At 56.1% G+C, this 12,614-nt stretch overlaps 1 long non-coding RNA gene across 1 annotated transcript; it reads left to right on the top strand.

Annotated features, from left to right (window-relative positions):
• The first annotated feature begins 10,314 nt into the window (after positions 1-10,314).
• LOC113972694 lies at positions 10,315-11,875 on the top strand. Its single transcript, XR_003535970.1, has 3 exons — positions 10,315-10,451; positions 11,044-11,268; positions 11,677-11,875. It is a non-coding gene; the product is annotated as an uncharacterized LOC113972694 (long non-coding RNA).
• The last annotated feature ends 739 nt before the right edge of the window (positions 11,876-12,614 follow it).

The following is a 12,614-nucleotide window of genomic DNA, read 5'->3' as shown; positions in this document are numbered from 1 at the left end:
CCGCCAGTCGGGCTCCACACGCGCAAAGGCAGGGCTTGCTTCCAGCCCCACTTCTGAGCCCCCCCTCGGCTTCGGAGGAGCTTCATTAAAAGGAAACACAAACCAGAAGCAGAAGGAAGCACTTTTAAGTTGCTGGCAGCTTTGCCTGTCTATGAGTTATGAGGTCTTGCTTTATTCATGGGGCAGGAAAAAAAATGCTTATCTCCTCGGAGTCCATTATGTTTCATTTGGAGCCCGGGTGCAATCGGTTCTTTGGCAGAAATATCCCGGTGCCCCACTCACCCTCCCGAAACTTTATCTCCCTATTTCATTACTGGGAGTTGCGCTCGCCCCGGTTTATCAGCGGTGATGGAGTGGATTGCTGACTTCTCTGCTGTCCTAGCAAAAATGAGGATGGAGACATTCTGCTCCAGGTTCCTGCTATTTTCAGAGACCTTGGCTGCATGATTTATTCATAAAAAAGCCATTATTTATGCCAAAGAAAGAAGACAGAATGGGTTAGCTTTTTAAGTGCTTATAATGCATTATATGGTACCTTAGCCTGCCAGACATCATTTATAATTGTAGAATCCCTTAACCTCCTTTTTCTGTTTTCCCTACCCTTCACATCAGTGCAGAGGGTGATAGCAAACTCGGTAATTAGCAGAAGTTGACAGATGTGGCAAGGAGAGGTAAGGTGAAATATCATCGAAGGAGACGTTTCTCCAGCACCTAAGTGAGGAGGGACCCTCCCTTCTCCCAGCACAGGCAGCGCAGGGAATGGAACCATCAGGGAGGATGAGCTCATGGGATCTGATGCTGGGCTCCATCCAAGCCTCTGCATCCCAGCCTCAGGCTTTGCCGACGGCCTGCAGGTGTCCCAGCTGGTTCCTGTCCTGAGAAACACATCTCTGCTCTCACCTTGGGGTGCTCCAGGTCCCCACTGCTGCCACCAGCACCCCTGGAGCTCCTGGTGGGGTTGTCCCAGCCCTGGGACATGCAGGGACTTGCTGTGTCACAGGGGTGGGATCCCATCAACTGGTCCCAGGGGGACTTCAGGCCCCAAGCCCCTCTTCCTTGGCTCTTGCACGATGAAAACAAATTTTAGGAGAGCATCAGCCAAGGGAAAAAGCTCCAACCCTGTGAAATTATAGAATCATAGAATCAACCGGATTGGAAGGGACCTCTGAGATCATCAAGTCCAACCCTTGATCCAACCCCTCCGTGGTTCCCAGACCATGGCACTGATGCCACAATGTGCTGGAGTTAAAGAGCAGGGGGCCATGGGCTGAGGGCAGAGCTCGGGGCTGGGGCAGCAGCAGGAGCTCTGCAGCCCCATCGCAGCTGCCAGGACCTGCCTGTCCCCAGCCAGAGCTCCCAGGGCTGGTGTCAGGCCTCCTGTCAGCCCTGAGCTCAGCTGGAGGGCTCCCTGCCAGCCAAAGGGCTCCTTCCTCACTGTTCCTGCCCTCAGCCCCGGCCGCAGGGTAGGAACAACGTCTGGGAGCACCTGCAGCACCACCTCCCTCTGGAGAGGAGTCACCTCCCGAAAACAAGGCACTGAGGGGCACCTCAAACATCCCATAGAAGCACATAGAAGGTTGGAAAAGCCCTCTGAGAACATCAAGTCCAACCATTAACGTGTCTCCTGTGACTGCTGTCACAGTCTGTGTCCCCTCATCACTGCCAAGGGTCTCATTGGAGCTGAAAGCAGTGGGAAAGGGATTTCTCTCCTGGGTCTTGGAGGAGACCACAGCATTCCCAGTATAACCCATTCTGGAGGGGGTGCAGCCATGCTTTTACAAGCAACTTTAAATCACAGGCATCAAATCTACTGAGTGTTGAGGACCGGCCACCGTACCTGGATCCAGCCTTGAATGGATGAAAGGAGGGAAAGGGCTGTTTTCCCAGGCTGTGGAGGTCGGGGGGGCTGCCCTGTGCGTTCCCCATGGGGCACAATGTGATGGCCAAGGGGCCAGAGCCCCCCACCAGGTCACTCCAAACTGGGGAGGGGGCACATCCTGTGAACATTCCCAGCTGGCACGAGGTGCCCTCGCTCTGGACTGAGAGACAAAAAAGAAGAAAAATAATTAGTTCTTTGGAGGTGAGGGGAGCCTTCCCCTCTGGCTGCCTGGCTGAGCTGCCTTCCAGTAGGAGAAAATCCCCATTAAAAGGCAGAGCCATTTCCAAACTCCTTGAGTTCAAAAGCAGAGACAGAAATCTCAGCTCTGATTTTGCTTTTTAAGCCTAAGATAAATAAAAATGTAAGAGACGGGAAATAATGTAATGTAATCATCAAGGAGAAGAGAAACCAAAGGCTCCACTCTCACACACACACGCAAATATAAACACACACGCAGAACACATTTTAAAACCAATTAAAATCCCTTTGCAGAGAAAGCTCTTTCACCCACTCCCTGGGATACAGGCTATCTGCTTCCTTGGCACACTGGATATGAATAATTAAAAGCTAAACATATGTTAAAAAATGCAAACAGTACATGATCCTGGAAACTTCCTCTCCTTATTATTATTTCCACAAGAAAGCTGTTAAATGGTTATAAAACTCGTGAAATACGCCAACCTTGGCATCTCGTGTGATTCCCTGCTTTGGCTGGGAAGGAGTTAAAACCATTTGGCAGAGACTAACCCATTAGGCCTAATAATTATGAAATTATAGAGGTACTCAGGTGACTGTTAATTTCACACATACTGTTCAGCTCGGTGGCTAATGAGAGCCTGAAGAACTCAAGTGCCTCATCTTTCTTGTTGAATGGTGACCTGCAATTAATGAGCTTCTGCAAGAAAAGGCAGCATTTTGCACTTGGGGCTAATAAGATGGCTTTTGTGCAGCAGCATTGTGATACCAGGAGCTTTCGAATGAAGATTAAGAACTTTTCTCCTTATTTATTTATGAGCACTACGCAGTCCAAGAGACCACACATGCAGAGAAGCAGCCCTGGTGTGAGTCTTGGAAGAAACTTAAGAGCACAGTTGCTCCGAGGCACTGGCAAAAATCCTCCTTCTCCTGCACTGGGTAATAATAAGACAAAATTGTAGAATCCCCATCCCTGAAAGAGTTCAAGGCCAGGTTGGACGGGGCTTGGAGCAACCTGGGCTAGGGGAAGGTGTCCCTACCCATGGCAGGGGGTGGAATGAGATGGGTTTTAAGGTCCCTTCCAACTCAAACCAGTCTGGGATTTTGTGAGTCTGTAATTCTCTGAACTAGCAGGGAAACAACTGCAGGGCTCTCACCCGTGATAGGGAGGAACAGGGCAGGGTCTGGGAAAAAGAACTGGGTCAAGACCCCTTTTTCCCCCAGGGGTGCCCACACGTACACACACATACCCCTTCCCTGCCAGAAAGACCCCAACATAGGCCCCTTATGTGACTGAGCACAACTCCTGCCTTTGTGGTGATCTCCTTTTCAGGACCCTGAAATCAATCCTGGAGGTTTCCAGAGGCACTGACATATTTTCTGGCTGCTTCCAGACCTGTGTTAGTGCTGAGAGAACTGGCTGGCTGTGTGTGCATGAACCCCCGGGACTGCAGCTCCTGGGCAGCAGAGCCCAGGCCCCAGCCAGGCCCTCCCAGCCCAAATGGAACCATTAAGGTTGGAAAAGACCTCCTGGACCATGGAGTCCCCCCTGTGCCCGATGCCCACCTTGTCCCCCAGCCCAGAGCACTGAGTGCCACGGCCAGGCCTTCCTGGGACACCTCCAGGGGTGGGGGCTCCAAACCTCCCTGGGCAGCCCCTGCCAGTGCCTGACCGTCCTTTCTGTGAAGAAATTTTCCCAAATATCCAACCTAAACCTCCTCTGGCACAGCTGGAGGCCGTTCCCTCTCCTCCTGTCCCTTGTTCCCTGGGAGCAGAGCCCGACCCCCCCCCGGCTCCCCCCTCCTGTCAGGGGGTTGCAGAGCCAGAAGGTCCCCCCTGAGCCTCCTTTTCTCCAGACTGAGCCCCCCCAGCTCCCAAAGCCGTTGTTGACTGTAGCTCTCCAAGTACACAAACTTGTCAGAACCCAGGATGTCCCTGCCCTCGCTCTGTCAGTGTTTGTACAGTTCTTGGTGGCAGCATTATCATAATCATTGTTATTAGCACCAATTTTCTCTCCAAATGCCTGCTTTGTTGACATTTGCTGTATTCACATACCCATGGAGCAGTAACCCCCCATCAGCTGAAGCCAATGAGCCTTTCAGGGTGTTCACACCGTCACCTGTGTTGGAGCAGCTCAGAAATGTCTCCTTCAAGTGGCCTGCTGGGTCTTGACCTCAGTCTGAGCTCAGGCACCAGCAGAAAGAGAAGCTGGAGCAGGACATAGGTATGTGGAGCACCAAGCTGAGATCCAGCAGACAGGGGCTGCTTCCCTGGTCCTTGTCTGTGGGCTGGAAGCCCATCCTGAGGAGGTCTCGTGGTGCCTGGCTCTGGTTTGGGCTCCTGCAGTTCCCTGTCACTAAAGCCCGTGGCCTCTCCAGCCTCCTGGAGACACCAGCTGATCTGTCAGGAGTTTCCCAGACAAAAGTCTAACAGAGAAGATTTCTGAACACCTTCCTCAGCAAGGCCTGTCCCCTCCTGTTGGGTAGGTACAGGTTTTCCGTGGTTATGTTCTTGTGATGTTTTTCCAGAATGAGGTAAAGCTGGTGGGTCCCAAACGCTTCTCAGTCCTTGACTATGCACAAAAGAATCATAGCATGGTTTGGGTTGGAAGGGGCCTTAAAGATCCCCTACAGAAGCTGTTGACCCTGTTCCAGCAATCCAGACTTTTCTTTAAAACCACTGAGAACAGCTGCTCCTCCATTTGCCCCAGTTTCTTTGAGGCTGCAAACAGGGCACTCAGGTCTCTGCCTGGCAGGTGTCCCCTCACACTAATTCTCTGCCATCATTTCCACACTCTAATCCACAATAGAGATGATAACAAACCTCTGCCCGTGGCACAGAAGAGCCCGTGGAGCCCCATGTCAGCCAGAATTTGGGATGGCCAAGGATGCTCATCCAGAAGCACCTGCAGCCAAAGCAGGACCTCCTCTGTGCAGAGTGCAGGGGCAGGTCACAGATCATGGAATAGTTTGGGTGGGAGGTGACCAGGGGCCGCTGATGTCACAGGAGTGAGTTCAGAGGTGCCCATCAGCTCCCTGTGTTCCCTGTGGACACGGTCACATTGTGCCTGGTGGGGACACCCCTGTGCAGGCAGTGTGACCCCCCTCACTCCTGATGGCTCCCTGGCCCTGGGGATCCCTGGGGATTTCTCCTGTCACTGTGGGTGTGACCTTGGTCTGTGGGCAACCAGCCACGTGCCCCCGGCCGTGCCCAGGGGCAGAGTTAAGGTTACCCACGAGTTTAAGGGAATGATCTTCCTTTCCAGGAGCAGGGGGTTTGCTCTGTCAATACATCCTGACTTGCTACTCCTTCCCTGTCCCCTCAACCTCCAGCAAACCATAGAATCACACAATCACAGGATGGTTTGGGTGAGAAGGGGACTTAAATTTCGTCTTGTTCCACCCCCTGCCATGGGCAGGGACACCTTCCACCAGCCCAGGTTGCTCCAAGCCCCGTCCAACCTGGCCTTGGACACTTCCAGGGATTCCAGGGGCAGCCACAGCTTCTCTGGGCAACCTGGGCCAGGGCCTCCCCACCCTCTCAGGGAAGGATTTCTTCCTGCTAACTAACCTAAGGCTTTCAGCTTAGAACTATTCTCCCTGGTCCTGTCACTGCTTTCCCTCACAAAACCCCCCAAGTCCCCACCAGATCCCCTCCCAGCCCCTTGCCCTCACTCCATTTCTTCCTGGCAGCTGCTGGGATCTCATCCAGGACCCTCAGAGCTGTCACCTCTGTGTGACAGCACCACACCCTCCCGGCTCCATCACAGGAGGCACATCCCCGGGAGATCTGGGAGCACACTGGAGGGCAGCTCCCCTTTGGCTGGCTTCGGGACCAGCCAGCCTGAGCCAGTGAGATGCTCGTCTGTAAAGCAGCACCCTCAGCACAGACTCGTTTGAACCTTGGTCCCCCTCCCATCAGAGCCCTCTGGGGTGGCTCCCGCCAGCTGACAGAGAAGTGTCAGCTCAGGGGGAGCTGTGCCGTGCTGAGGAGCTCGGAGGAGGACGTGGCAGCTGTCAGGAGCTGGCACACGGCTTTCTATGGGTGGCCTTTGGATGTTTTGCCTTATATTTCAAGTCAGTCATGCGGCCACGAGCAAGGCCCCCCATCCCCCGGAACGGGGGGGAGAGAGGCACTGACATGGATCTGACAGGGTGGGTGAGCTGCCAGCGAGCCTTGGACAGGAGGGGAGGGAAGGGGGAGCTGGGAGGGAGTTTGATCCCCAAGCCTTGCTGGGATGGGAAGGGCTGAGGTGAGGCTGCCACCTCCCAGCCCTGCCCAGCATCCCCTCCTTCAGCCAGAGCCAACTCTGTCACTGCCTGTCCCCTCTTCTGGGCTTGCAGCTGGCACACACAGCTGCTTCCTGCCTGGGGAGTCTCTCCCTCCTCCAAAAAAACCATATTCAAACATTTTGCTTATGTGTGCAATGACAAAATAAGAACATGCATCTGAGCCTCTAAAAAACATTTTGTTTGGATGGCTTGTGTTGGAAGCCAAACGTTCTCAACACTTTGGTGGGGTAGGGACAGGCTCCTTTCCACATCATGCACCCACAGCCCAAAAATGAAGGTGTTCAGGTGGAGAAAAATGCTATTTTAGGAGTGTCTGCAGGTCCATGGGAGCCTTGCTGTAGCCCAGCAGCCCGTGCCAATACCTGCTCTCCTCGTGTTGTGCAGGGTGGACGTGGCCTCTCCTTGGCTGGAGAAGGAAGAGCTGCCCGTGTCCAGGCTCAGGTGTCCAACAGACCTGGAGGCAGGGCTGGGGGCTGATCCTGGGTGCAGAGTGACCAGAGGTGGTCCCTAGAGTGGCTGCTTGAGTGTTCTGTCTCAGGAGGGTCCTTAAGGCTGGGCTGAGCTCCCCTGGTCCATCTGTTGCCCACAACATCATCACCTGCCCCTTCTTCTTTGGGCTCAGCCCGTTTCAGGCTCTGTTTTGTTGACACGTGGCACCCAAAGCTCCCCCAGCAGAGCCTGGGCTGGGCTGGTGCCTCTCCCAGGGTGCTCCCGAGTGCACAGCCTGGGAAATGCTTGGCCATGCTGTCCTGTAGGACTGCCTCAGCTCACTGCTGGGTTTGCCTTCCATGGTCCCTTCCCTGTCCCATTCCCAGACTGTTAATGAAGGAAACATCCCCCCAGAGCCAGGAGGAGCCCTCAGCCCCCAGGGCAGCCCAGCCCTGCTGCCGGGTAAAGAGTCAGGGCACGTCCTGCTGGGCTTCTGAACACCTCCTACTGCCAGTTCTTTGACTTCTCTCCCATCCATGTTTCCAGAATTTACCTGGGAGAATATCCAGAGAAACCCTGTCAAGAGCCTGGTGCATACCTGGGAATGTGACCCTGCCTCTGCCAGGCTGCTGAGGAATTGGGTTGTGTGAAACACTTCGCTTCTGACAAACCAGGCTGGATGTTACTCATTTTCTCATTATCTACTACAGACTTGCAATAGCCTGTTTGATTATTGTTCCAGAGCTTTCCAGGGAATCAGAGTTAAGCTGACAAGTAGGGAAGCCCTGTCTGTCCTTCCCTGAAACTGCACTTTCCCAACCCCAAGAATTCCAGATCACAGACTGTTGCAGCCCCAGGATGACCCTGACCCAGCTCTGAGTCACTGGCTTGGCTGCTTCTCCTGTGCAAGCCCGAGAGCTTTCCCCGTTGCCACCCACCCTGGTGGAAACATCTCCTCCTCCAGCAGCCCCTCACAGAGGGACCCTCAGACACCCCAAGAAAAGATGCAGCATCTTGTGGGGGGGATACAAATGGCTCCTGTCCTGCTGTGCTTTCACCCATTTTCTGGGACCTCAACACATCCCAGGAAGGGGAAGAGGAGGTTTTTGCTGTGCCACCATCATGATAAGCCCCATACTCCCCTGGGAATTCCCAAAGGCCCTTGGTCAGGTGTGTGGAACCCCTAAAACCACAATGTCCTGAGCATCTCTGCCAAGGCAGGTGTCCTCTGCAGCACCTGGGCAGGAGGGATGAAGGTTGGAGCTGTCTGGAGTCCACCAGCAAACTGTGTCTTATCAACAATGATGGTACATCCTGTGCAGAGCAGAGGGCACGTGGAGCAATGGGGTTCAGCTGCTGACTGTGGAGGATGAGCTGCCAGGGTGGGATCGTGGCCCTCGTCATCCTCAGCCAGGGCAGGCGAAGAGCAGAGGCCAGGGAGAGCTGCAGGGAGGGCAGGGCAGCAGAGCCTGCAGGGCCTTTTGGTTTCCCCAAAAAGGGCTGGGTTTGGGGGCTCAGCAGAGGAGGCAGTGAGGCTGGACCCACCCGGGCTCAGCACCCTGGGCTCAGCACCCTGGGCTCCTCTGCCCATGGGGGGAGGCAGGAGGAGGAGGGCACGGGTGGCTGTGCCTGGCCAGAGCTCCCCAGCAGTCCTGCATCACCAGGACATGAGAGGGGGAGCTGGGAACTACCTGTGGGGGATCCTCAGCCTGCTCTGAGGTCCTTCCCTCTGAGACGGGCACCCACGGGGCCTGAAGGCTGGGACAAACCTGGCATATGTGCGAATGCTGCACTTCAGGGGGATCCTTCTCCCCTCCACTCTCTGTCCTTGAGGGATTCTTGTTTCCCAGCTGTGCCATTTGGCCTGTCCTGGGTCCCTGCCAGGACACAGCCGGGCCCCAGCAGCACCACAGCCCCGCTGTGCTCCCAGCTGGGGAGCTGCTCCCTGCCAGGACCTGCTGGGGGCTTTGACTCGAGTGGGGTGACCTCCCTTCCACCTCGGCAGACTGCAAGGGTGGTGGGAGCAGCTTACCCTGACCCAGCAAAGGGGCCGGGGCACCAGGGGCCCTTCCTGGAGCCATAAACTCACTGGGGTCCCTTTGCCCTCCCCGTGCCTCAGTTTCCCCACTGGCACGATGTGGGCAATGAGCCATCCCGAGGGAATGGGGAGGGGTGGGACCTTTGCCTGTAAAATCTTTGTACCAGGCAGAGCTGAAAGAGGCATTTTTATGTCATTAAGGAACCAAAAGCTGAAGAACAGAGGTGAGACAGGGAGGTGCATCAGCTGCAAAGGGATGTCATCCCTCCAAAGTACTGGCAAACTCCTGGGGCAGACCCTTCCTGGAGTGAAGGGAGCCCTGAGAGGAGCCCCCCGTGCAGCTGGAGGGCAGGAGAAAGCCTTGCAGGGACACACAGTGCCCAGTGTGCTCAGCTCGTCAGAGGGAAGGCCGAGAAGTGTTTTGATTGCAACGTGTAAGTGCCTTCGTGGGGATAAAATCCAGGTACTAGAGGGCCCTTTAATCTGGCTGTGAAAGACAGACCAAGGACCAGCAGCTGGAAGCAGATCCACAGGAGTTATATTTAGAAAGGAGGCATGTTGTTAATGGAGGCAGAGAGAGGGGATGGAGTACCCAGGGATGACTCAGAGCAAGGCTGGGCCCCCCTTGGCAGAGGAGCTGAGCCAAGCCCAGGTCAGGAGGGTGCAGGGGGGCTGAGGGTGAGGCCTGGCTGGTGATGACAAGGTAGGGTGGCCCCAGCACAGATGGGGAAACTGAGGCACGGAGGGGCAGATGTCTAAAAGCCAAGCCCGTGGGCTGGGCAGGGCTGGGGCTCTGCACACACAGATCAGGTGTCTGTGCCTGGGTGTGTCCCCCAGCACGTCCCTGCTGACACCCAGTGCCACCTGAGGCAGCCCAGGGTAGCCCACCTGGCCGCCATCTGTCACGCCAGAAGGGCACAGGTTTCCCGTGGATCCTGTATCACATCTGCCAGCCCCGTGGAGATGTCTCAGGTCCCCCCAGAGCTTCTTGGATTGCACCAGGCACCTCTGCTGAGGGCCCGAGTTCCACCCCTTGTTTGCAAGCCCTGCTTTCGGCACAGTAATTATGGGCACAGACACTCCTGCTCAGAGCAGAGACTCCGTGTTTCATGTACCTCTCCCCAGGCACTTCATTACAACAGCCCAACACGAGCACTGCTCTGATCCAGAGCCCCTGGAAGGCTCCCTCCTGCCTCTGGAGGGCTGGTGCTGAGGTACTGCACGTGAGGCCACTTCCCCTCAAGGCACAGACGTTCAGGCAGAACATCTGATACACAGGGATCAGTTCAGTTGTGTGATGAGGTGATTCAGTGCTCAGGTAGCCCTGTCCCCTGCCTGTTACTCGGGGGACTGAGCCCCACAGGGTCCCTGTGGGTCAGGCACTGCTGTGAAATGGGGTTGGTGGGGTGAAGGTCATCACAGAGGCATCACAGAGATATGGAATGGTTTGGGTTGGAAGGGACGTCTCGTTCCAACCCCATTCCATGGGCAGGGATGCCTTCCACTAGACCAGGCTGCCCCAAGTCCTGTCCAATCTGCCCTTGAACACTTCCAGAGATGGAGCATCCATGGGACACGGCTGCTCCTGTCTTTTCTGGTGCTGGAGCAGTGTGGGGAGGTAAAGGCAGAGGCCATGGGTGCTGCTGACTCTGCTTTAGGGCTCTGTTAACTTTAGGGGACAGAACAACACACCAGTCCCATGCCCCAGGGCAGTGGGCACGGCCCCAAGGCTGCCAGAGCTCAAGGAGTTTGGACAATGCTCTGAGAGACAGGGTGGGATTGTTGGGGTGTCCTGGGTAGGGCCAGGAGTGGGACTGGATGATCCCTGTGGGTCCCCTTCCAACTCAGGCTATTCTGTGATTCTCTGATTCACTTCACTTTGTGCCACTGGAGATCTCAGCTGACACAGAAGGGCTCATGTGAGCCACGGGGCTGTTCTGACTCTGTGCTGGAAAGACTTTACCTTTCTCTTCCGTGGGAGGATTTCTGTGCTTAGAGCCAGAGCGGGGCCAGGGAAGCAGCAGGAGCTGCACAAAGGGCTGTGCAGTGGAAAATGTGGGCTCGTGGCCACTGACTCACACCTGTGAGTGCTGTGAGAGGCTGTGGCAGCACCAGGAGTGCTCTTTGAATGAGCTTTGCACAGGCAGGTGTGGCATTTACCCATTGTCTGGAGGCACCAAAGCACACGCCCGGCACCTCTGCCCTGGCAGGATTCCCATGGAAGGGCTGTGTCAAGTCTCAGCTGGCTGTGGAGGGAGATGCCCCCAGCCCTGGCATATCAGCCTGGGGAAGGGCAGCCGTGCCCAGGAGCAGGAGGTGCTGGGAACCCCTCCCTGCCAGAGGAGCAAACTCAAAGGCAAGCTTGATGGAGAGAGGAGATCCTGCTCCTGTGCTGTCTGGCAGCAAAAACCTGTGATGAAGCTGTAAAAGCCCAGGTAATCCCTCAATTTGCCCAGCTCACCAGGGGCTGGTGAGGAGTGGCAGGGTCAGGGCGTGCAGGAGGCTTTCCAAGATGTCTCAGCTACGTCCCTGGCTGCAGAGCTGGGGAGGCACCTGCCAGCCTGCTGGGAGCTTTGGGGACACCGTTTCCTGGCAGGTCTCCCTCTGCACAACCTGTGGTGTTGACAAGCCCCACTGAGGGTTGGGAGGGAGCCAGTGTCTGGCTGCCGACCATCTCTCCCCTCCTTGGCTCCAGCAGCACAAAGGGCTGCAAATCACCACTAAAAAATAGTTGGTGTGTGTGTCTGTGTCCCCTGGGGACACCCCATCCCTCTGTCACTGTGGCACGGACAAAGGTTATGCTCTGTGGAGCAACTTGTGCCAAGCATGTGCCTGTCCCACAGTGGTCCCAAAGAGCTGCCTGGTTTTGGCTGCTCCCCTCATCAGCCTCCTCTGGGAATCCTTGGCTCTTACCCCAGGAAAAAAGCCTCTGTGACCAGACTGGAAGACAACACTTGCAGGCTCACCAGCCCCGCTGGAGGCCTCTAAACATGCAAGGTGATGAGTCCACCCCGGGGGAAGGTGTGGCAGCCAGCAGTTACAGGGGGAAAGGTAACTGTTCTTTAAAAAGAAAGAAAAGGTATTTAGTGGATGGCAGAGATAGAGATGTCACAGCAGACCCTGGTGTGATCCTGCATGCCCAGCCTCCTCCAGGCAGCTCTGCTCCTGCCCCCTTCTCTCACAGCTGGTTGTTTTGGTCCCCTGGCTGGGGAGAGGTGCCTGGCTCAGTGACAAGGGCACGGTGCTGCCATTCCCTCCGAAAACACTCTGGCTCTCTTTCACTCCAGCCCCGAGCCCACTGCTGTGTCTCCAAGCTGGGTGACACCTCCTGCAGCCATTCCTGGTTAAGTTGTTGGTGCTTTGAGACCCCACAGAGCAGCCAGGAATGGGAGCTCTGCTCTGCTCTGTGCTGGGAGTGCGGCGTGGGGAGAGCCCCTGCAGAGCAGGGACATCCCGAGGATGTCCCGGGGATGGCGGGAGGTGGGGAGGGGGCTGCCAGAGCAGGGCAGGGGGGTTGCACTATTGACCTTGAAAGGTCCCTTTCGACCCCAATTACTCTGTGGCTCTCTGAGTCCAGGCTGGGGGGGAGCAGGGTCGGGGGGGGGGGTCTGGCTCGCAGCGCTCTCCTGACCGAACCATCTCCTGTGGCTTCTCCCCAAGGGCCCCGCGGCGGTCGGGACCTGCCGGCTGGAGAAGGGCTGATGGGCTGCGGATGGGGCAGCCCGTGCCCGGCAATGGCCAGGGCGCAGGGAAGGGGAACAGCGCACCCAGGGGCCCTGCT

Source organism: Neopelma chrysocephalum, unplaced genomic scaffold (assembly GCF_003984885.1).
Source record: "Neopelma chrysocephalum unplaced genomic scaffold, ASM398488v2 Primary Assembly neopelma1_95b, whole genome shotgun sequence".
Classification (NCBI taxonomy): domain Eukaryota; kingdom Metazoa; phylum Chordata; class Aves; order Passeriformes; family Pipridae; genus Neopelma; species Neopelma chrysocephalum.
Note: the sequence above shows the minus strand (reverse complement) of the source record. Positions and strands in the feature narration are given on the sequence as shown.